Source organism: Bubalus kerabau, chromosome 19, assembly GCF_029407905.1.
Source record: "Bubalus kerabau isolate K-KA32 ecotype Philippines breed swamp buffalo chromosome 19, PCC_UOA_SB_1v2, whole genome shotgun sequence".
Classification (NCBI taxonomy): Eukaryota; Metazoa; Chordata; class Mammalia; order Artiodactyla; family Bovidae; genus Bubalus; species Bubalus kerabau.
This window is the reverse complement of record NC_073642.1, coordinates 66,401,117-66,424,721: the sequence shown is the minus strand read 5'-3', so window position 1 is coordinate 66,424,721 and position 23,605 is coordinate 66,401,117. Positions and strand designations below refer to the sequence as shown.

General features: G+C 35.9%; 1 long non-coding RNA gene, 16 other non-coding genes and 1 pseudogene across 17 annotated transcripts in view; all 18 read right to left on the bottom strand.

Moving 5' to 3' along the window:
* The window catches only part of LOC129634433 (uncharacterized), a 101,892-nt gene that overhangs the window by 2,344 nt on the left and 75,943 nt on the right, over positions 1-23,605 (bottom strand). Inside the window, exons 23-36 of the long non-coding RNA XR_008705634.1 lie at positions 23,330-23,454; positions 20,750-20,834; positions 19,765-19,837; positions 18,885-18,968; positions 18,201-18,283; positions 17,588-17,650; positions 16,521-16,572; positions 13,315-13,400; positions 8,550-12,238; positions 6,636-6,721; positions 5,675-5,780; positions 4,785-4,834; positions 3,693-3,760; positions 1,567-1,644 (exon numbers count right to left, since the gene is read on the bottom strand). This is a non-coding gene — a long non-coding RNA (uncharacterized LOC129634433). The remainder of the gene's footprint in view (positions 1-1,566; positions 1,645-3,692; positions 3,761-4,784; positions 4,835-5,674; positions 5,781-6,635; positions 6,722-8,549; positions 12,239-13,314; positions 13,401-16,520; positions 16,573-17,587; positions 17,651-18,200; positions 18,284-18,884; positions 18,969-19,764; positions 19,838-20,749; positions 20,835-23,329; positions 23,455-23,605) is intronic.
* LOC129634606 (small nucleolar RNA SNORD113/SNORD114 family) lies at positions 935-1,009 on the bottom strand. The gene has a single exon (XR_008705786.1). It is a non-coding gene; the product is annotated as a small nucleolar RNA SNORD113/SNORD114 family (small nucleolar RNA).
* Positions 1,766-1,836, bottom strand: LOC129634614 (small nucleolar RNA SNORD113/SNORD114 family). The gene has a single exon (XR_008705794.1). It is a non-coding gene; the product is annotated as a small nucleolar RNA SNORD113/SNORD114 family (small nucleolar RNA).
* LOC129634628 (small nucleolar RNA SNORD113/SNORD114 family) lies at positions 2,973-3,044 on the bottom strand. Its single transcript, XR_008705806.1, has one exon. It is a non-coding gene; the product is annotated as a small nucleolar RNA SNORD113/SNORD114 family (small nucleolar RNA).
* LOC129634601 (uncharacterized) lies at positions 4,378-4,453 on the bottom strand (annotated as a pseudogene).
* On the bottom strand, positions 6,246-6,319 carry LOC129634607 (small nucleolar RNA SNORD113/SNORD114 family). The gene has a single exon (XR_008705787.1). It is a non-coding gene; the product is annotated as a small nucleolar RNA SNORD113/SNORD114 family (small nucleolar RNA).
* Positions 7,505-7,577, bottom strand: LOC129634616 (small nucleolar RNA SNORD113/SNORD114 family). The gene has a single exon (XR_008705796.1). It is a non-coding gene; the product is annotated as a small nucleolar RNA SNORD113/SNORD114 family (small nucleolar RNA).
* LOC129634620 (small nucleolar RNA SNORD113/SNORD114 family) lies at positions 9,329-9,400 on the bottom strand. Its single transcript, XR_008705799.1, has one exon. It is a non-coding gene; the product is annotated as a small nucleolar RNA SNORD113/SNORD114 family (small nucleolar RNA).
* Positions 10,504-10,575, bottom strand: LOC129634624 (small nucleolar RNA SNORD113/SNORD114 family). Its single transcript, XR_008705802.1, has one exon. It is a non-coding gene; the product is annotated as a small nucleolar RNA SNORD113/SNORD114 family (small nucleolar RNA).
* On the bottom strand, positions 10,787-10,858 carry LOC129634617 (small nucleolar RNA SNORD113/SNORD114 family). Its single transcript, XR_008705797.1, has one exon. It is a non-coding gene; the product is annotated as a small nucleolar RNA SNORD113/SNORD114 family (small nucleolar RNA).
* LOC129634595 (small nucleolar RNA SNORD113/SNORD114 family) lies at positions 12,384-12,458 on the bottom strand. Its single transcript, XR_008705777.1, has one exon. It is a non-coding gene; the product is annotated as a small nucleolar RNA SNORD113/SNORD114 family (small nucleolar RNA).
* On the bottom strand, positions 14,316-14,389 carry LOC129634630 (small nucleolar RNA SNORD113/SNORD114 family). The gene has a single exon (XR_008705808.1). It is a non-coding gene; the product is annotated as a small nucleolar RNA SNORD113/SNORD114 family (small nucleolar RNA).
* LOC129634625 (small nucleolar RNA SNORD113/SNORD114 family) lies at positions 15,225-15,294 on the bottom strand. The gene has a single exon (XR_008705803.1). It is a non-coding gene; the product is annotated as a small nucleolar RNA SNORD113/SNORD114 family (small nucleolar RNA).
* On the bottom strand, positions 16,037-16,105 carry LOC129634621 (small nucleolar RNA SNORD113/SNORD114 family). Its single transcript, XR_008705800.1, has one exon. It is a non-coding gene; the product is annotated as a small nucleolar RNA SNORD113/SNORD114 family (small nucleolar RNA).
* LOC129634592 (small nucleolar RNA SNORD113/SNORD114 family) lies at positions 17,793-17,867 on the bottom strand. The gene has a single exon (XR_008705774.1). It is a non-coding gene; the product is annotated as a small nucleolar RNA SNORD113/SNORD114 family (small nucleolar RNA).
* On the bottom strand, positions 19,359-19,430 carry LOC129634612 (small nucleolar RNA SNORD113/SNORD114 family). Its single transcript, XR_008705792.1, has one exon. It is a non-coding gene; the product is annotated as a small nucleolar RNA SNORD113/SNORD114 family (small nucleolar RNA).
* LOC129634590 (small nucleolar RNA SNORD113/SNORD114 family) lies at positions 20,375-20,446 on the bottom strand. The gene has a single exon (XR_008705772.1). It is a non-coding gene; the product is annotated as a small nucleolar RNA SNORD113/SNORD114 family (small nucleolar RNA).
* Positions 22,980-23,054, bottom strand: LOC129634597 (small nucleolar RNA SNORD113/SNORD114 family). Its single transcript, XR_008705779.1, has one exon. It is a non-coding gene; the product is annotated as a small nucleolar RNA SNORD113/SNORD114 family (small nucleolar RNA).

The following is a 23,605-nucleotide window of genomic DNA, read 5'->3' as shown; positions in this document are numbered from 1 at the left end:
ATCTAATTAGTTCAATGATAAATTTTTTAAACATTTTTTTAAGATTCTTTTTGATATGGACTATATTTTAAAGTCTTTATTGAATTTGTTACAATATTGCTTCTGTTGTTTAAGTTCTGATTTTTTGACCATGAGGCATGAGGAATCTCAGCTCCTCAACCAGGGATCAAAACCACACCTCTTGCATTGGAAAGTGAAGTCTTACCCACTGAACCACCAGGGAAGTCCCTCAATATTCTTCTTACCCAAACCAGCAAGAGACAGAATTTCTGCTCTAAGAGGGACATCATCTGAGCGGAACTGGTTAAATCATAATTATTTCAAGACATGCTCATTACTGGCCCAGGCTTTGTCCCTTTGAGCGACTGATTGCTATTAACTTATTCATTTATGCACTCTAATGATAAAACTGCACACGCTCAATGCCATAGCATTAATAATACTAACACATGCGCAGTTCGCTGCTCATTACCAAACTGATAACAGACAGTGTAACTCTGTAATGGAATTCTGTGAGCACAATAGCTCGTGCTGCCTAACAAACTTTTATCAGTGTCCTTCTTTAATTTAAACAGTGCTTAATCTTTTATTTAATTTTATAAACATGTTTCCTAATTAGTAATAAAACAAATAACCAGCAGACCAAAGACATCCAAGAATGTGAAAGTGACAATTCATGCATCTGTCTCTATGTGTTGCATTCTGAAAGATAAGCAATGTGAATACTAACTCCTCAAAAATAGGTTAAGAATACGTGCTCCATTACCTATGCAATCACTGCTCTAGGCCTGGCCACATTTATGCATTAATTCACTTATACTAATATAATCATTATCCATGACCCAAAAAAGCCCTCAAACAGGATAATCAATATTTGTAACAATTGTCTATAGGATCATTTTCAACAGAGCCATAGATTAGATGTCTTCTCATGGTGGACCTCAGATACGCAAACAAGTATTATTCATCATCCTTGACTCAGACACCACCAGTCATTAGCAAAGGTTCAAGCACAGAATCTTTTTCTTCATAGTGCAAAGTCGCTTCAACTGTGTCCGACTCTGTGACCCCATGGACTTAGCCGTCCAGGCCTGTCTGATGGTGGGATTCTCCAGACAAGAAAACTGGAATAAGTTGCCATGCCCTCCCTTAGTGGATCTTCCGGACCCAGGGATCAAACCCATGTCTCTTATGTCTCCTGCATTGGCAGGGGGCTTCTATACCGCTAGAGCCACCTGGGAAGTCCCTTTTCTTCATTATATCCGGCCTATTGATTTATTACGTTATGATTATAACTAAAAAGAAATATACATGAATCAGAAAAAAAAACAAAATAAGAACCTTGATATCCCTAAGATCTACCTATCAAATCATTTCCCAGAAACGAGATCTGTTTCTTGAATTGACCTCAGTGCTTCCTACATGGATACCTTGACACAATTTGGCCTAACAACCCATGTTATTGGACTACAGTTGCCCTGCTCTGATTATATTTCCTACTTGTTAACAATGCACTGACCATGATAAACCAACCAAACCATGACATGAACTTTAACTATGACTCACACTGGTCTCCCTGCTCCTGAGACAACACTGAGTTTGGGGCCATGGCAGAACACTAAAATCAGTGCAGGAGTGTTCGTTCTGAGCAGCACAAAAAAGAACAAAAAATAAAGTTTGAGACCTTCTATCTATTAGTTGTTTGCATTCCACCTTTCCTAGACTCAGTCATTCAATATTCATTAGTTTACAGTATTCTTTTCAGTTGAACCTCCGAGTTTGAGACACTTATTCATTGTACATGACTTACATATCCCAGTAGTTATCATTGATCCAGCATTCCTTTTTAGAGTCATAGATTATCAATAATTTGTTCCTTTTTCTTTTGCTGAATAGTATTCCACTGCATAGATATACCACATTTTGCTGGTCTATTCACCAGCTGATGGACATTCAGATTATTTGTATGTGTGTGTGCTCAGTCGTGTCTGACTCTTTGAAACCCCATAGGCTGTAGACCTCCAGGATTCTCTGTGCATGGAACTTTCCAGGCCAGAATACTGGAGTGGGTTGCCATTTTCTCCTCCAGGGGACATGGATTCAATATTGTCCCACTTTTGCTTCATTCATAACTGACCAAATCTCATATCTGCTGGTCATCAATAATGATCCATGTTAGACCCTCATTTTACTCATTTGTGTTACATTTGTATCAATTAAATCATTCATCATGGATATTAAAAAAAATCACATTATTTAAGAAAATACACCAATGAGATCCTTCAATATTCCTGAACTCTGTCTAAAGAAGCTTTTCCCATATACACTGTGTGTGTGTATGTATGTGCTTCGTTGCTCAGCCATGTTCAATTCTTTGTGACCCCGTGGACTGTAGCCCACCAGGCTCATCTTTACTCAAACAATAACTGAACCCAAAATAAGATCTTCGACTACTATTACTCATCACGTTCTCTTTCCTAACATAGGCAACATAATCTTGACCAAGGCAGAACCCGAGATCAGCTTGGTGCTGAGATATTCTCCTCTGTCCATTGATGCACAATTTCCAGTCTCCATGTATGGAGTCATTTAAGTGTTTATTAATTCATAGTAATTTTTATTTTTCTTTCAATACAATAAACATCGAACATGCAACTGACTCAGGGCAATTACTGGTTACTACTTATCACTGAAAATATGCGTAATTTAAGACAGAATATATTTAGTCCATTTTATTATCTATTTCAATATATTAATATTCATTTTCCTGACTAAATATTTTATTAATGAACAATGTTTCACCCTCTTCATCTTTATTCATTTATACATTTGCTAATTTATTCTGCCATTGATTCATTTATAATTATATTTTTAAAATTCATGAGCACAAAGACTGAGAAAGAGATCACTGTATAATACTAAAATCTATCTACAGTAATTTAAAGTATGTTGAATAGATGAGTTCTTTTGCATTGAACCTCAGACTTCTGGACACACAGAATTCATTGTATGTGATTCACACACCAGACATCATCATTAGACAGTGACTGGTCAAATTTCTCTTCATTTGCATCTATATTTGTTTATTAATTCATTAATAAGGAAAGTGAACATAAAAGTCACTCAGTTGTGTCCAACTTTTTGCGACCCCATGGACTATACAGTCCATGGCATTCTCCAGGTCAGAATACTGGAGTGGGTAGTCATGCCCGCCTCCAGGGGATCTTCCCAATAATACTATGCCTCCTCATACATTCCTGACCTTAGTTGAAAGGGTCAATTGAAGCAGAGACAATAAACTAGAATGTTTCATGTTGGACCATCTTCCAGGCACACATATATATGACTCATACGTCAACATTGGTCATAATTGATCTAATATTGCCCCCCCTTTTAAAACTCATTTCTATAGCTTTATTGATCAAATAATTTTTTCCCTAATAATAATTTTTAAAGTTATGATTCACAAAATTTCAAGAATACTTTTTGTGCCCCTAATCTATATATAGAATTATTCTCACAACGATATATCTCTTGTTAATTATCCTCAGTTTTTCTTATATATATCAATATGTTAACTCTATCTATATTTATCACTAAGGTAGAGCTGCATTCTCTAAATATATTTCACACTTTTAAATGAATAACTTAAAAAAACCAGAAACTGAGAAAGCAACTTCATGATTACTCACATTAATCTCTGTATTCCTATTAGACACAGGCAACCGGAGAGCTCATGACGGTGGAAGATGCATGTGTTCTGAGAAGCACAGCACAGAGCAGACAGTAAAACAAATTAAGACACAATCACCATTTCTGAATAGGCATCAATGCTTTCAATTTCATTATCAATACCTTTTGCTATACAACATACATTCCTAATTGCACGACATTTCATCCCATTGTTTTTTTAATGAATTTATCCATATATGTCTAATGAAGTGAAAGTTGCTCAGTCGTGTCCAACTCTTTGTAATCCCATGGACTGTATAGTCCATGGAATTCTCCAGGCCAGAATACTGGAGTGGGTAGCCTTTCCCTTCTCCAGGGTATCTTCCCAACCCAGGGATCGAACCCAGGTCTCACTCATTGAAAGTGGATTCTTTACCAGCTGAGCCACAAGGGAAGCCCAAGAATACTGGAGTGGGTAGCCTGTCCCTTCTCCAGCGGATCTCCCCAACCCAGGAATTGAACCGGGGTCTCCTGCATTGCAGGAGGATTCTTTACCAACTGAGCTGAGAGGGAAGCTAATTTCATTATTAAAAACAAATCTAAGGCTATACAAGAATATGACCAATATTGATCACAATCAATACAAGAATATGATCTTTGTACAGAAACAATTTCAACAGAGGAACAGATTAATTTTGTTCCATGTTGGACCTCAGAGTTTCAGACACATATTTTCTCATCGCCCATGACTCCTTTATCATCAGTCATCATCATTGGTCCATGACTGGATCTATTCCTCTTCATTTGTATGTTTGTACTGATTAAATTATGAATGCATTGATACAAATAAAAATAATACATGGCTCATAAAATCTTCAGGACAAGATCAAGGATATGCTTAACATCAGTTTGCAGAATCATTTTCCACATAGACTAAACCTTTTTAATTAATAGACCTCAATCATGTTCATTATTGATTAATCAACATAGTACTTCATATTTATCATTAGGCCATGATAAACTTTTTAATGAATTTAATACTTTCTAATAATACTGTAAATACCCTTAAACAGATGATCCAGTTCAAGACAATAATGTTGACCATTACTCACCTTGGTCTCACAATCTTGGTAACAACAGAGGCTAAAATCAGTTTCAGCATCTATTCGCAAAAGGATCAAGCAGACAAGATGATAAAAATGTTGAGACTTTCTCTCCATTGATTCAGAATTTTCACAATTCATTTGCATAGTCATTTAGGCATTTATTAATTTACAGTAATACTTATTTAATTTTCTCTTAATAAACCAAATATCAACATTGTAACTTTATCAGCAAATGATGATCATCACTATTATTCCCACTCAAAGACATATACACTTGATTATTTTATTTTCCATTCCAATTTATGTCATCAGATTTCTTTATAATACTTATAATGAACAGTGTTTCCTTGTTTCATATTTATTCACTTACATATTTGTTTATCCTAACATTGATTTCTTAATGATAATAATTTTAGATATTACTGTACACAAAGACTAAGAACATGATCCCCATATATGCCTGGCATCTCCCTATAGGATCACTTCAAAAGAGGGGAAAGTATTAGATTTTTTGTGTTAACCTGTGGTGTTCCTAATCAAAGACTCATACCACAAGTCATCACTGTTTGCCCATAATTCCTTCATGTCAACACTTTTTACTGATCGCCTATTCACTATTAACTATGTATTTTTTTAAAGTGCTTCATGGTCACAAAAACTTAAAACAAGTAAGGTCCTTGGCTCTTTCATTTGTCTATAGAAGGACTTCCCACAGAAACAGTCATCAATTGACCTCAAAGTGTCCTATCCAGATGCATTAATATAATGTTTCATATTAACCCTACTTCTACTATTTGGCCATGGTTCACAATCATCGATTATTTTTTTTATAGAATTTAAAGAATGCAGTGAAAATGAAAACCACAAAACCAAGAAGAGGTTTGACTATGACTCACTTTGTTCTCCTAACCCTTAACACATCAAATGCAACCACAGAATTCATGACCACGAGGAAGCCTTACATTAGCCCACGGTGACAAGCCTAAGGAGGAGAAGATAAAACTAGAAGATAAAAAAGACATTAAGATATCAGTTTAATTAGTCTTTGAATTCCATGTTTCATTTAATCATTTAAGCAGGTAGTGAATTGGGATCATTTATACTTTAGCTTCTCCTAAGTAAATGAACAGTATTAATCTTGACACTGACACAGATCATAGACACATGACATAGAGGACATAACAATTTACTTATCCATAAGTATATCATTCTTAGCCAAAGAGTAACATCCCTGTACCATGAATTTCCTACTTTACATTTGTTCTTAATGTATATTAATAGAATTTCTTGCCTAACCACTTTTCTATGGTTGAACAAAGTTTCACCAATTTCATCTTCATATATTATTTCATTGATCCAATTATAAACATAAAAAGAAAATATATGAACATAAAACAAGATATTTGTATATTCCTGACAGGTGTCTATAGGGTCACCTGGAACAGAGGCAATGGGTCTCAGTTTGCATTGGACCTCAGAGTTCCAGACACGTATTCGTCGTATACAACTCATACACGCACTGAAAAACCATCATTGATCCAATTTTGTACCTTCTTTCTTCATTCATTTCTATGGTGTTTATTTCTGAATTCATTAATTTACTAATAATAATTTAAAAACTCAATTATTTGCAAAAAAAACCCCCCAAAAACCCCGAAACCACTATTCTATGTAGAGAATCATTTTCATAACAATGTATCTCTTTCTTTATACCCTTTGTTTTTCTGTTACATGTCAATTCAATGTTTACCACTGGGCTACTGCTGGCGATACTTATTATATGTTACTTTTCAACAATACATTAGAATGCTCTCAAAAAAATCACAGAAAGGACACAAGATTTTGACTTTTACTCACACTGGTCTCTGTGCTCCTAACGCAGATGCAAACACAGAGGTCAGTGCCACGGTGCCACCGCTTAAATCAGCTCGAGGGTGTAGGGTCTGCAAAGAACAAAACAGTCAATGATAAAAAAAAAAAAATGGTTTAAGTACAATGCCCATCGAGCTTTGATTTGCACATTTCATTTACTCACATATTGAAGTATTTATAAATTATTCATAATGGATCTATTTTTCTCTTGACAGAATGAACAACAAACTTGAGGCAAATCCATAATACTATAAGTGACTTAATTATCTGTATTGATATAATATTTAGTCAAAGATATACCGGTGAGCCACTTTTTCCTGACTGAGTTTCAGTATTTTCAATTTTATTAATAGTATTTCTTGCCTTGCCACCTGTTTATAGTTGGACAAGGTTTCACCCTTTTTACTTATTATTTCTTTACCTTTTTCTTTACCTATTGTTTACATTTTTTTATTGGTTCTAAAATTAATCTCTTAACAATAATAAATATAAATCAATGAATACAATAGCTGTACTGGGTATATGTAAACATCTATCTCTGCTGCTGCTAGGTCGCGTCAGTCGTGTCCAACTCTGTGCGACCCCATAGAGGGCAGCCCACCAGGCTCCCCCGTCCCTGGGATTCTCCAGGCAAGAACACTGGAGTGGGTTGCCATTTCCTTCTCCAATGCATGGAAGTGAAAAGTGAAAGGGAAGTCGCTCAGTCGTGTCTGACTCTTAGCAACCCCATGGACTGCAGCCCACCAGGCTCCTCCATCCATGCATTTTCCAGGCAAGAGTACTGGAGTGGGGCACCATTGCCTTCTCCAACATCTATCTCTTGGATGAATTAAAAGAAATACACTAGGTTTTTGTTGGACCTCAGTATCAGGACATATATTATTCATTATATAGACTCATCTGCTACCAGTCATCATCACTAGCCCAAGAAAACCCTTTTATTTTTCATTCTCATAAATATTTGAGTTAATTTATAAATTTGCTACTAAATACACATAAATGAAAAATAAACGAAAATATCCGCAATGTCTATCTCAAAAATCTTTTCCAGAGACTAACTCTGTTTCCAAAACTGACCTCAAAGATACATTTATAGATTAATAAAGGTAATATTTCATGTCAATTTGATACTTAACATGGCATGTTCACTTCTTTGATTGTTTGAGCAAGTTCCCGGAGTTGGTGATGGACAGGGAAGCCTGGCAAGCTGCAGTGCGAGGGGTCGTGAAGAGTGGAACACGACTGAGCGACTGAACTACCAACTATCCACTCAAACTAAAGCATTGGCTATTACTCACATGGTCTTAACATATCTACAGCACAAATGAAACCAGAGAGTGTGTAACCGTGGAAGAGGCTTCCACCCGCCCAAGTGCACCCATTCTGAGGAGAATAACGCAAAGGAGATGATAATAAAATGTGGCAGTCTTTCCAACATCTGTCTACAGAATATCTTCTCTGCTGTGAATGGACAAGCTTAATCCAATATTGGACCTCTAGTTTCAGACACGCTTTCATTGTATATGATTCATATTGATGCTGACTAGAAATCATCATAGATACAACACTGGTCCCCCTTTTTCTGCACATATTTCTATATCTTTATTGGTTAAATAAAAATCCACTAATAAATTTAGCAAGAACAATTCAAAAAATAAAGCAAAAAGAGTCCAGGTGTACACTGAAGTATTATTACTTTAATGTATCTTCCTCAATAATACACTGTTTTCCATATATACATTCATCAATACAATAGGTCATATATCCATATTCAACACTCTGATGCAGCTGCCTTCTTTACTTATATTCAACATTTCTTTACTTATATTCAACATTCAACAATAATACAGTAAATTACTTCAATTTAAAAAAAAACAGAGAACTTCAACTATTACTCACATTAATCTCCACCTTCCTATTATACAGAGGCGAACCCAGAGTTTCTGTCCATGGAAGATGCTAAATCATCTGTGCTGGCTTCTTTCTGAGGAGTACAGAGCACAGATAATAATAAAAGTATTGACACCTAATAAGCACTGGTTCTTGTTTACTACACTTGGTTTACTCAGTATTTAGGAATGTATTACTTTTCCTTTCTGTTCACATGCCTTTAATCTTGTTAAAACAAAACACTCAATCTTCATTTTGAAGCAAAACTACTGAACTGTCTCTTGTTCATTTCTAGGGCTTCCCTGGTGGCTCAGTCGGTAAAGAGTCTGTCTGCAGTGCAGGAGACCCAGGTTCAACCCCTGGCTCAGGAAGATCCCCTGGGGAAGGAAGTGGCAACCCACTCCAGTAGTCTTGCCTGGAGAATCCCATGGACAGAAAAGCCTGGTAGGTTTCAGTCTCTGGGGTCACAAAGAGCCAGACATGACTGAGTGGCTAATATTTTCACTTTCCTGCATTTCTATCTAACCTTGGTCAAAGATGTGACCCTCACTCATTTATTGAATATGATTCAGTGTTTTCAGTGTTTATTATGGTATCTTGTCTCACTCAATATGTTCCTATTTGGACAGTGCTTCACTTTGTTACATTTGCTTAATGGTTCTTCAGAGATCCATTAATAGTAACAAATTTAAGTCTATGAAATCAAAAGAAGAATATAACTTACCTATATTCCTGATATCTCTACAGAAACAATTTTACCAGAAGGAAGAGACTACTGACGTTCTGAGTTGGACCTCAGAGTCTGAGACGTGTTTTCATCATTTAGGACTCTTCCCATCACGATCATCATCACTGGCCCACGATTAAGTCTCTTTTCTTTGTTCATTTCTATATTTGTTTTCATAAAACCATTGAATAAATGGTAATATATATTAATCATTGAATAAATAAGAATAATAAGTATATAATAATGGTTGTTGTGTTAGTCACTCACTCATGTCTGACTCTTTTCAACCCCATGGATTGCAGTCCACTAGGCTCCTCTGTCCATGGGATTCTCCAGGCAAGAAAACTGGAGTGGGTTGCCATTTCCTTCTCCATTTAATAATGGCAATAGTTTAATAATAATAAAAATAATAATTGTGATAATAAAAATAAGTATCCCAAGAATGACACCCTTCAATACCCCTAACCTCAGGTTACAGGATCAGTTATCATCAGGAGTCTTCTCAACCAATTTTCGACCTCTATTCTGCCCATTATCAATTATTTGAAATAATCATTCTTGATTATTTATCATTGAACTATGGTAATTTTTTGATTAATTTAATACTTTTTAACAACACCATGAGGACCCTCAGACAAATCGCCCAATCTAAGACGACAGCCTGTCCATCATCACCTTATTCTCCTCCCTATCACAGCTGATGTGACAACTGAGCACAACAAACCCTGAAGTATCAGGAACATCGGTCCTACAAAATAACAAACACACAAGGTGGTAAAACTACTTAGATAGGCTTTCCATTGATCCAAGAATCTGACTATTCATTTGCATAGTAGCTGAGGCATCAACTAAATTATGCTCGTATTTGTTTTTCCCCTTAGAAAATCAATTGTCAAACTTGTAACTGACTCAGCCAGTAACTAATACCTGTCACTTTCTGTATCACCCTTAGCCAAAGAGGTAATACCCTCATAACATATCTTTCCTATTGATTATCAGTCTTTTCAATATATATATAATAGTAATTTTTACCTAACCACATATTTTTATAATTGAAAAGGCTACATAGTCATCATTTTTATCTTATACATTTGTATATTGATTATTTCATTGATCCAATTATAAAAATAGAAAAAAATGCATGTTGATAATAACCAAAATAAATATCTTTGTGTATTCCTAACCACTGACAAAAAGGTCACTTCACACACGTCAGTGGACTTGATTTCATTTGCATCAAACCTCAGAGTTCCAGACTCACACTCATCGCACACAACTCGTACACCTCAGGGAGTTACCATCCATCCATTACTGTCCATCTCATTCAAATACGTTTCTGTTTAATTTTTGAATCACAAATTCACTAATAATTTTATCAGCACAATTTTTTTAAAAAGAGATGATATATACAGAATTATTCTTACTTAAACACTTAATATAAGAATATGATCTCTTTATATTCCTGAAATCTCACAAAAGAAACAGTTTCTCATCAGAGGGAAAATAGTACTTATGTATCATGGACCTCAGAATTATAGCCATATTTTCATCGTTTAGGACTCTTCCCGAAACGATCATCATCATTGGTCCACGACTGAGACTCCACTCTTTGTTCAATTCTGTTTATTGAGTAACTCAGTAATTCACTAGTAATAATTTAAAAATCCTATTATTCACAAAACTCTAGAAAAAGTCATGATATTCCTAAGACGTAAATAGATCATTCTTACAACAATGTATCTCTTTTAAATTAGATGCTGTTTTTCACCTATGCAGTAATCAATTAATGTGTCATAAATTTCAATAGTTATCACTGAGATAGACTTGGCTTTCTGTTATTCTATATGGAACATTCAGCCAATACACTGGATATATACACATACACACACACACACACGCAGAAACCAACAAAAAGAAATGAACAAAACCGAGACAAAAAAATTCTTACTCACATTGGTCTCTGTGTACCTAACACAGAGGTACAGTCATAAGATGCAGCACCATGGAATAATGCTTAATCAGCCGAACTGACTCACTGGAAAAAACCCTGATGCTGGGGAAGACTGAAGGCAGGAGGAGAAGGGGACGACAGAGCGTGAGATGGTTGGATGGCATCACTGAGTCGATGGACATGAGTTTGAGTAAGCTCTGGGAGTTGGTGATGAACAGGGAAGCCTGGTGCTGCAGTCCATGGGGTCACAAAGAGTCAGACATGCCTGAGTGAACTGAACTGATCTGAATCTTAGCCAAAAGGGTGACATAATTCTTAATGGTCATCAGAATTGGGAATTTTTATTGCTATTTCTTTCCTCACCATCTATGTTCACAGTTAGACACTAATATATCTGTTCTTCTTCATCTTTTATCTGTATCATTAATGGTACACTCAATGATCTATTAATAATTTTAAAACTCAGTCTTAGAACTTGAACTTTAAACATTCCTAACATCTGCCTACAGGAAAAAATAAAGAAATGGAGTAAGGAATGTACTGGGCCTCAGGGTCCCAGACCGTTATCATTTGCTGTCCATGACTCACCTGCTAATCATCATTGGTACATCTGAGACCCAGTTTTAGTTCATTCATTTATCTATTTATGTCGATTAAATCCTCATTCATTGAAAATAATACATGATTAGTAAAAAAAAAAAAAAAAAAAAAAAAAGGAAAAGACACTTGAATACCCCTACTTCTAATTAACATCAAGATAGATTATACCTTTCATTAATAAATATCACTGCTATATATTATCAGTTAATCAATATAAAGCTATATATCATACATATTATTGGGCCACATTAATCTTTTGCTTCTATCTATTGCTTTTAAAAATACAACAAAAACACTGAAAACAAGTTCCCAAACCACACCAGAACCCTGGCCATTACTCACCTGGATCTCCGACCCATAGCAATCTGAAGCTCATGACCTTGATCACCATGGAGGCTAAAGTCACCTTGAGCTTCTATTCTGAAAAGTAATAAGCAGAGAAGGTGATCCCAGATATGGAAACTTTCTCTCCATTGACCTGCAGGCATGTTTATTGATGTTTTTAATGGTTCACTTACCATAATCAATGAAAATGCATGAAGAGAAAGACTACATTTCTTTCATTTTGGACCTCAGAGTTCCAGACACATATTATTCATCATCAATGACTCATATACTGGTATTGATCATCACTGATCCACAAGCGATAACTTCCTCTTCATTCGATATTGGCTCTTTGCTACTCCATGGACTGCAGCACACCAGGCTTCCTTGTCCATCACCGACTTCCAGAGCCTACTCAAACTCATGTCCATTGAGTCGGTGATGCCATCCAACCATCTCATTCTCTGTCATCCCCTTCTCCTGCCTTCAATCTTTTCCAGCATCAGGGTCTTTTCTAATGAGTCAGTTCTTTGCATCAGGCGGCCAAAGTATTGGAGCTTCAGCATCAGTCCTTCCAACGAATATACAGGACTGATTTCCTTTAGGATGGACTGGATCTAGGTTGGATCTCCTTGCAGCCCAAGGGACTCACATCATTATAACTCTCTTAAATTTATTATCAGCTTTTAGCTTCCTTGGCTCAGACAGTAAAGCATCTGCCTACAATGCAGGAGACCTGGGTTTGATCCCTGGGTCCGGAAGATGCCCTGGCAAAGGAAATAGCAACCCATTCCAGTACTCTTGCCTGGAGAATCCCATGGATGGAGGAGCCTGGTGGGATACAGTCCATGGGGTCTCGAAGAGTCGGACACGACTGAGCGACTTCACTTTCACTTTCTTTCACTTTAGCTTCCTATCAGCTCCCTGGCATCACCGGCTCAATGGACATGACGTTGAGCAAGCTCCAGGAGTTGGGGATGGACAAGGAAGCCTGGCATGCTGCAGTCCATGGGGTCGCAAAAAGTCAGACATGACTGAGCGACTGAACTGAACTAATCAGTTCTTTGGGATAAAAGCTACCTTCTTTCATTTTTTGTCACCCATGAGATTAGTGCAGTCATTAGTTTTAGAGAAATCATCCAACCCCAGACTAGGAATGAGATGATGCTCACATAGGTCTCCTGGCTCCTACAACAAAGATGCCATCATGGGCTGGTGCTCCAGAAAGAATCCTTCCTTCAGGTCCCATGCATCCACTCTGAGGGGTATAAAGCAAGATGGACCATCAATGTGGTAGAGACACTCTCCACTGTTTCTTGTTTCCACACTCACAGTGTTATTCAAGCTATCCTTAACTTAGGGTACATAGAGAACCTTTTGACGATGAACCATTTTAATATTACCACTGAGCCAGAACATAAAGGCTGACTAGGAGCTTCACGGACTTCCCTTGTAGCTCAGCTGGTAAAGAATCCGCGTGCTATGCAGGAGACCTGGGTTCAATCCCTGAGTTGGGAAGATCCCCTGGAGAAGGGAAAGGCTACCCACTCCAGCATTCTGGTCAGGAGAATTCCACGGACTGTATAGTCCATGGGGTCACAGAGTCGTACACGACTGAGTGATTTTCGCTAGTGACTAGGAGCTTCCCAGGTGACAAAGTGGTAAAGAATCCACTTACTAGTGTGGGAGACGCAAGAGACATGGGTTCAATCCCTGGGGTCAGGAAGATCCCCTGGAGTAGGAAATGGCAACCCATTCCAGTATTCTTGCCTGGAAACTTCCATGCAAAGAGGAGCCTGACAGGTTATAGTCCATGAGGTCACAAAGGGATGGACACAACTGAGCATACACCTCTCTGATCACTGATTCTGTCCCCCTCGACCTTAACCTTACTGGTAACAGCCGTGTGCCATTCATTAGTGATTGAAATTCAGGGTGTCCTTGGTATGTTAATAGTATTTCATGGCTCACCACGTATTTCAGTAATTGGAAATTGCTTCATTTCATCCATCTTTATTTTTAATTATATATTTATGGATTCTCTCATTTTCCAATTATGATAATACAATGAAAATTCATGAACACAAAGACCACAGATAAGCCCCTCATTTATTCCTGACATCTCTCTATAGGATGCCTTCTCAAGTTGAGAATGGACTAGATTACTTAAATACTGCATCTCAGAATTCCAGACAAGTATTCACCATATATCACTCATAGATCCAACATTGTTCCTATTTTCCTACATTTATTTCTACTTGTATTGATTAAATAAAAATTCAATAATTTTAGCAGTACAATTTAAAAAAAGTTTTAATGTGTATAGAATAATTATTACTTAAATATATCTCTCTCTTTAACAGATTGTTTTTCATGTGTGCTTTAATCAGAATAATGGTTTGTATATATCAATGCTCAACACTGAAAAGCAGGTGCCTTCTTTAATTTTACACTATATTTCTTAATAATACAGTAAATTAATCTAATAAAAAAACAGAGATCCTCAACTATCACTCACATTAATCTCCATGCTCTTATTAAACAGAGCAAACTACAGAGCTCATTTGTCCATGGAAGATGCTAAATCATCTGAATTGCCTTCATTCTAAACAGGACAGGACACAGCTGATAAAAACATTGAGACCTAATAACCACTGATCCTTGTTTTCTATGGTTTATTTTCTCAGTATTTAGGTGTTTATTACTTTTCCTTTTGCTATCTATTTTTTTATCTTGTTGAAAGGAAAAACTCAATCTTTAAGTCTGCGGCAGGCCTCTTATGCATTTCTATCTAACCTTGGTCAAAGAGGTGACCCTCAACCATTTATTTAATGGGACTTAGGGACTTCAATGCTCATTATAGTATCTTTTGCCTCACTCAGTATGTTCATCTTTGGACAAAGCTTTACCTTAGTTTTCCTTATATATAGTTATATTTGCTTAATGGTTCCATCGCAGATCTCTTAATTATAACAAATCAAAGTCTATGAAATCAATGTAAGAATATAATCTACTTATATTCCTGATATCTCTCTAGATAGAAACAATTTCACCCGAAGGAAGACACTACCAATGTTCTGGATTGGACCTCAGAGTTTCAAACATAGTTTTCACTGTTCAGGGCTCTTCCCATCACAAACATCACTGGTCCAACACTAGAATTATTCTTACTTTAATATATATCTCATTAATACTCTCAACTTTCTATATGGTTCATATATCCATACTCAACACTGAAATGTGGATGCCTTATTATATTCCACATTTATTAATAACACATTGCATTATGTTAATAAAATAACAAACTGAGAAAAATTTCAACTATCACTCACGTTAACCTTCATCCTCCTCCTGTTCAGAGGCAACCATAGAGCTCATGCTCATGAAATATGCTAAATCATCTCTACTGCCTTCATTCAGAGGAGTATAGAACAAAGATGAATAAAAATATTCATACCTAATTGCCATTAATCCTTATTTTCCATATTTCATTTAGTCGGGTAGTTACTATTTTTTGTTTCTCTCAGTATTTTTTAATTTGTTACAAGTGAGAGTTCAATCTTTAGTTGGAGGCAGAATAACGAAACTGACTCTTAGATATGCATTTCTAGCCAATCTGGGTCAAATAGGTAACTCTCACTTATTTATTTTGTGGGCATCAGTGTTTCCAATGTGTATTAATAGTACCTATTGTCTTACAAAATTCCAGTATGGACAATGCTTCATCCTATTCTTCCTTATATATTTATATTTGCTTAATGCTTCCACCATCACAGATCAGTTAATAATAACAAATGTAAGTCTATGAAATCAATACACGAATATACATTTTTACATTTCTGACGTGTCTACAGAAATAATTTCACACAGGGAACAGATTACTTATGTTCTGTGTTGGACCTCAGAGTTTCAGACATGTTTTCACTGTTCAGGACTCTTCTTTTCATGATCATCACTGGCCCAGTGACCGAGCCCTCGATTTGCTGTGTATTTCTATTTGTTCATTGACTAATCTATTTATTGACTAACCATTCTCACAGCAGTGTACTCATTTTAATTTTTTATAATTCACTAATATTTTTATATTGAATATATGTTGATTCATTGGAGTATAATTGGTCTACAATATTGTTAGTTTCAACTGTATGGCAATGTGAATCAACTATATGTATACATACACCCCTCTGATTTTCATTTCCTTCCCATTTAGGCCATCACAGAGCTTTGAGTAGAGTTCCCTGTGCTGTACAGCAGGTTCTCATGATTTACCTATTTTATATCTAGCATCAGTACTGTACATATGCTAATCCCAATAAACAATATGCTGTTATTCGTCTATGAGTTAATCAATTCACGTTTCATAAAGTTCTATACTTACCACTGAGCTGCATTGCTCCTTGGTTATTGTACATGGAAATTCAAATAATACACTGTATACACAGAGGAAAAAATATCACTGAAACTATGATGAGAAATTTGACCATTATTCACATTGGACTCTGTGCTCCTAACATAGAGATACAATCGTAAGGTGCGTTACAAGAGACTCAAAGTGTGGATGTGTCCATTTTGAACAACAGAAAGCATGATCAATGAGAAGAAAAGAAAAAAATTTATCACCACTGACTCTTCATCTGCTTTTCATTTTACCAGTCATTTAGGAATTTATAACTTTTTTAGAATGCAGACATTGTTTTCTCTTAACAGAAAGAATAACTTTAAATGTGAGACTGACTCAGAATAATAAAGTCAACTCTGAATAGTTCAGGTCTATCTGATACTTGGCCAGAGAGGTGACACCCTTGACCCATCCATTTCAAAATGGACATCAATGTTGGCAGTTTTTATTAATATCTCTTGCTTCATCATATATGTTCATAATTAGATAATAATTCACTGTTTTCATTCATCTATTATCTATATATCTTTAATAGTGCATTCATTGATATAGTAATAATTTTTAAACTCAGTCTAGGAACTTGAACTTTGTACATTCTTAACACCTGTGCACAGGAAGAAATAAACAAAGAAAAAGAGTATGGGTTTTGTTGGACCTCAGAGTACCAGACTCTTTTTTATATCATCCATAGTCAGGCTATCATCATCACTGGTTCATTTGGGCCCACTTTTAGTTCATTTATACTTATATTCATATCAATTAAATCATTACTTCACTGATAATAACAAAATAAATATTTGAATAACAAAAACCAAAGAGCAAGCCATTAAACATCCCTGACTCTTCTTTAATTAACACCAAAATAGATTGTACCTTTCATTAATAAATATCAATGTTATATATTATCAACTAATCAACATATGGTCTCAAGTCATATTTATCACTGGGACATAGTTAACATTTTGCTTATATTTACCACTTTCAAAGAATATTATGAAAACACTTAAACAACACAAACCAAGAAGAAATTTTTGAGCATTACTCACCTTGCTCTTTCCTGAAAATGATATTGATCATAGTAGAGGCTGAAATCACCTTGAGCTTCTGTTCTGAAAAGTATCAAACAAAGAAGGTGAAAACAGAGATTGAAACCTTCTCTCCATTGATCTGCAGACTTGTTTATCCATGCTTTCATTGGCTCAATTATCACGACCAATGAAAATGCTTGAATAGAAAGACACTGCTTTTCTATTGGATCTCAGAGTTTCAGACACGTATTATTCATTATCAATGACTCATACGCCGGCATTTATCATCACTGATCCAGAAAAGAAGACTGGGTCCTCATTCTGTATTGTTAATTGATTAATTCATTGATTTGCTAATTATAATTTATAACTCTAGGATTCACAAAACCCAACAAAAGACTTGACACCACCAACACTCATGTTTCTAGAAAAATACTCATACCATTATGTCTTTCTTACGTATGATCAGTTTTTCACATAGGCAATAATCAATATAATGCATCATACTAATCTCTTCATTCTCAACAGGATTAAAAGGACCTTCTTTAACCATACTTCAAATATATTAATAATGCAGCAAAAACATTAGACAAGCCATTCAACCCAAGACCACAAATTTGATTCTGCTCACACGGGTCTCTGGTTCCAACAACGAAGATGCCATCCTAAGCAGATGCCCCATGAGGAATCCTTCCTTCAGGTCTCATGCTCGCCCTCGGAGGAATATAAAGCAAAGCGGACCATCAACATGGCGGAGACAATCGCCACTCTTCCCAACTTCCACATTCACATTATTATTCAGGCCACCCTTAACTTAGGACACACACAACATCTGTCAAAAACGAACCACTGGGATTTCACCTCTGTGCCAGAACCTGAAGAATGTCTTTTCACTTAGATCCTGTCACCCGTATCCTTTGCCTAAGTGGTATCAGTCATGTACCATTTGTTATAAATGAACTTCAGGGTTTCCATAATACAGTAATAGTTATTTCTTGTCTCACTACATATTTTGATAATTAGACAGTGTTTTACTCCATTCATCTTTATTTTTAATTAAATGTTTATTTATAGAATCTCATGTTATCCAATTATATGGATATATGCAACCTGGCATGCTGCATATATCCATATAATCCATATAATCCATGGAGTCGCAGAGTCAGACACGACTGAGCAACTGAACTGACTGAACTGATATTCATACTCAACACTGAGATACAGCAGCTGCCTTCTTTACTATATCCCACATTCCTAATAATACTGTGAATCACTTTAATAACAAAACAAAACAAAACGAACAACTATTACTCACATTAATCTCCATCGTCCTATTATACAGAGGCAACTACAGAGCTTGCGTCCATGAAAGATGTTAAATCATTCTACTGCATTCATCCTGGGGAGTACAGAAAATGCAATATAATTAAAATATTGAGAACTAAGTTTACTCAATATTTAGGTATTTATCATTTTTTCTTATTCTCTCAATTTTTTTGTCTTGTAAAGAAAAAACACAATAATTAAACTGCCTCTTACTTCTGCACTTCTACCTAATCTTGGTCAAATAAGTAACCCTCAGAAAATGTGTTCAATTTTGACCATACATCACCCTATTTTTTCCTTATACATTAATTTTTATTTACTTAATGCTTCCGTCACAGATCCATTAATATATAACAACAAATTTAAGTCCAGAAAATCAATACAAGCATATGGTCTTTGAATACTCCAGACCTCTCTCTAGAAAAACAGTTTTGAAAAGGGAGGAGACTACAGGTGTTCTGGATTGGACCTCAGAGTTTCAGACATGTTTTCATCGTTCAGGACTCTACCCGAAACGATCATCATCATTGGTCCGTGACTTAGTCTCTTCTCTTCATTCATTTCTATATTTGTATTGATTAAATCATCAGTTGATTGATATTAATAAAAATAATATATGATTCAGTAAATGTCCCAGGAATAAGACCTTCATATTCATAATCTCAGTTTACAGAATATTTTCTCATTCAGAGGCTTTCTCTTGCTTTGTTCAACCTAATCCTGCACATTATTTATTAATCAAAACAATGTTTCTTATCATATTTACCACTGAACTATGGGCAACATTTTTATTAATTTCATACTTTTTAATAACATCATGAGCACCCTCAAACAAATCACCCAGGCCAACAACCTGGCCCATTATTTACCTTAGGGCTTTCCTGACACAGAGGCAGCCGATGATTGAACATAGTGAAGGCTGAAGCAGCAGGAACACCCCTTCTGAAGAATAACAAGCAGACAAGGTGATAAAAATATTCAGATAATTCTCCCCATTGATCCAATAATTTGCGCTTCATTTGCACAATAACTTAGTCATTTACTAAATGATGATAATATTGACTTCTTTCTCCCTTAATGAATCTAATGTCAAATTGATTACTGACTCAGTCAGTAATTACTACCTATCATTTTCCAAATCATTCTTAACCAAAGAGATAACATCTTTCTAGGACGTTTTTACCTAATGGATATCAGTCTTTTCAATATATATTAATGTATTAGTCTGTGTTAGTATTATTTCCTAAAGCCACATATTTTTATTATTGAAAAGTCTTAATAGTCATCATTGTTTATTTTATAAATTTGCAATTAACTATTTCATTGATCAAATCATAAAAACAGAGTGATGCATGGTCATCTACCATGCATGGTCAAAAAATGCATGGTCGTAATAACCAAAACAAAGATCTTTTTATATCCGTAAGCTTTGACTATAGGATCACTTCAAACAACACAATGGAATAGATTCCATTTGCATTGGATCTCAGAGTTCCAGACATGTATTCATCATACATGACTCATACGCCACGGGTAGTCATCACTGATCCAATATTGACCCTCTTTTTCTACATATGTTTCTATTTCTTTATTGCATAAATCATAAATTCACTAATAATTTTAGCAGTGCAATTAAAAACACAGGAGCGTTGGTGTATACAGAATTATTGCTAGTTTAATATATCTCACATTAATAGTCATTTTCCATTTAGGGCTAATCAGCATAATGGTTCATATAAAAATACTCAAGACAGAAATGCAGCTACCTTCTCTACTCATATTCCACATTCCTTAATGATTGAGTGAATTTCTTTAATAAGAAACACTGAAAATGGAACTTCAACTATTACTCACATTAATCTCCATTCTCTCATTCTTCAGAGGCAACCGCAGGTCTGGTGCCCATGACAGATGCTACATCACTGCTGGTGCATTCATTCTACGGAGCACAAAACACAGAGGAGGGTCAAGATATTGAGACCAAATCACCGCTGACCCTTACTTGGGGCATTTCATTTATACCACACTCAGTTATTCATTATTTACTCTTCCTATGTTTTTTTCTTAAACTGATTAAAAGAAAATTTCAATCTCTAGTCTGAAAAAGAATAAATACATGGCTATTATATAAGCATGTCTATAGCATTCTGGCCAAAGGGGTGACCCTCACCAGTTTAATGGGATTCAGAATTTTGAATTTTTATTCACAATAGCTTGTCTAAAAAGAAGATACTCATATGAGAACACTTTCACAAGTTTTCCTTACATGTTTATTTATGAGTTTAATGATTTCATCATAGATTCATTGTTAATAAGTACTATAACTATGAAATTAACAAACATATGATCTTTTTGTATTCCAGACAACTCCTTATAAAAACAATTTCAACAAAGGACATAGACTACTTATGTTCTGTGTCGGATCTCAGAAAGACACTTCAGAAATGTTTTCATCCTTCAGGACTCTTCCTGGAATGATAAGCATAATTGGTCCATATGTGTCTCTGTTCTTTCATTTCTATTTGTTTATTGACTAAGCAAGTAATCCATTCATAAACATTTTAAAACTCTATTATTCAAAACACCTAACAAGCCCAGGACATCACTACTGTGTAAATAGTTCAATTTCACAGCAATGTGATTTCAGCATCTTTTTTAAAATTAGACACTGTAAAAAAAAAAATTAGACACTGTTTTTGATTTATGTATTAATCAACTAATATTTCATCAAATTCTCTATTTTTCACTGAGCTATAATTGACTTTTTGTTATTCTGTATGAAGATTTCAAACTGTAACCTTAATACACACAGACACGCACAAATAACACAAATGCAGAAATCAACAAATCCATGATAAACTTGACCAAATTTCTTTCAGGTAGAAATAAGCAAACAAACAGGACAAGAAGTTGGCTATTACTGACAACTGGGCTTTCTGTTTCTAACACAGAGATGCAATTGTGAGGCACAAAATCAGGGGGAAAGGCTTAATTAAAATTTTAACACTCAGTACTTGGAAAATACTCAACAAAACCTTGTTATAGCTAATATATCTCTGCAGAAACTCTCATCTCAAATCTGTCTCATATTTATTGTAAGGTTTCACAATGCATTAATCAATAGAAAGCTTCATATTCATTACTTATTTATCAATGGGATTAAAATGCCCTTATTTGATTATCTATAGAAGGGAATGGCACCCCACTCCAGTATCTTGCCTGCAAAATCGCATGGATAGAGGAGCCTGGTGGGCTACAGACCATGGGGTCACAAAGAGTTAGACACAATTGAGTGACTAACATTATTTGATTATATTTCAAACATCTTATTGGAAAAATAATAACCAATGCTACTGCTGCTGCTAAGTTGCTTCAGTCGTGTCCGACTCTGTGTGACCCCATAAACGGCAGCCCACCAGGCTCCCCCGTCCCTAGGTTTCTCCAGGCAAGAACACTGGAGTGGGTTGCCATTTCCTTCTCCAATGCATGAAAGTGAAAAGGGAAAGTAAAGTCACTCAGTCGTGTCCCACTCTAGTGACCCCATGGACTGCAGCCCACCAGGCTCCTCCGTCCATGGGATTCTCCAGGCAAGAGTACTGGAGTGGGGTGCCATTGCCTTTAGAAAACAGCAAAAAGAGTTAAAGAGCAGGTAATGCTCAAAGTGGTCTCCTGGCTCCTAAAAAATGCATTCCAACACAAATGCCTCCCCCCAGATTCTTAGGTTCCCTTTATGTAATACCTCAGACTCCATAAAGTGTATTCATCACACACAGCTCACATGAAACAAGCAGGCATCAATCATCCAGTGCTATCTTCTTCCACCCCATTTATTTCTATATTACTTGCTGAATAAACACTCACCTAGCTCTCTGTCTCAGAGCAACCAGAAGCTCACGACCTTGATCACCATGGAGGCTGAAACCACCATGAGCTTCTATTCTGACAAGTACCGAGCAGAGAAGGAGCGCACAGAGAGAGACATTTGCCCTTCCTGGATGTGTATTCATGCTTTTTGATACTTTCATTGGCTCAATTACTGAAACCAATGAAAATCCATGAAGAGAAAGACCACATTTCTTTTCTATTGGACCTCAGAGTTCCAGACACAGATTATTCATCATCGATGACTTATACATCAGCATGAATCATCATTGATCCAGAAACCATGACTTTTCATTCGACATTGGTAACTGATTCATGCCTTAATTCACTAATGACGATTTTAACACTATGGGGTTAAAAGGAGGCCAACGAGGTGTCATATAGTTCATAGGTCTCTAGAAATTTTTCACATCATTCCATCTCTGTCTTATCTTTACTATCACCTTACCCCTGCATCACTTCCTTGTTCATCAAGAAACTGATAAAAAATGGCCATCTTTGATTTTCTGTCATCTAAGTTAACAGTGTAATCTTTACTTGTAGAGAAACCACCTTAGAACAGATGAGGAATGAGATGATTCTCATGTGGGTCTAGGTTCTATGGTTCCAACAGCAAAGATGCCATCCTAGGCTGGTGCTCCACGAGGAATCCCTCCATCAGATCCCATGCATTCACTCTGAGAAGTATAAAACAAAGCAGCTCATCAGGATCGTCGAGACACTCTCTACAGCTCCCTGCTTCCATTCAGGCTTTCCTTAACCGAGGGTATGTGGGAAATCTCTTGAAAACAAACCACTTGGATCTTACTGTACAGCCACAAGACAAAG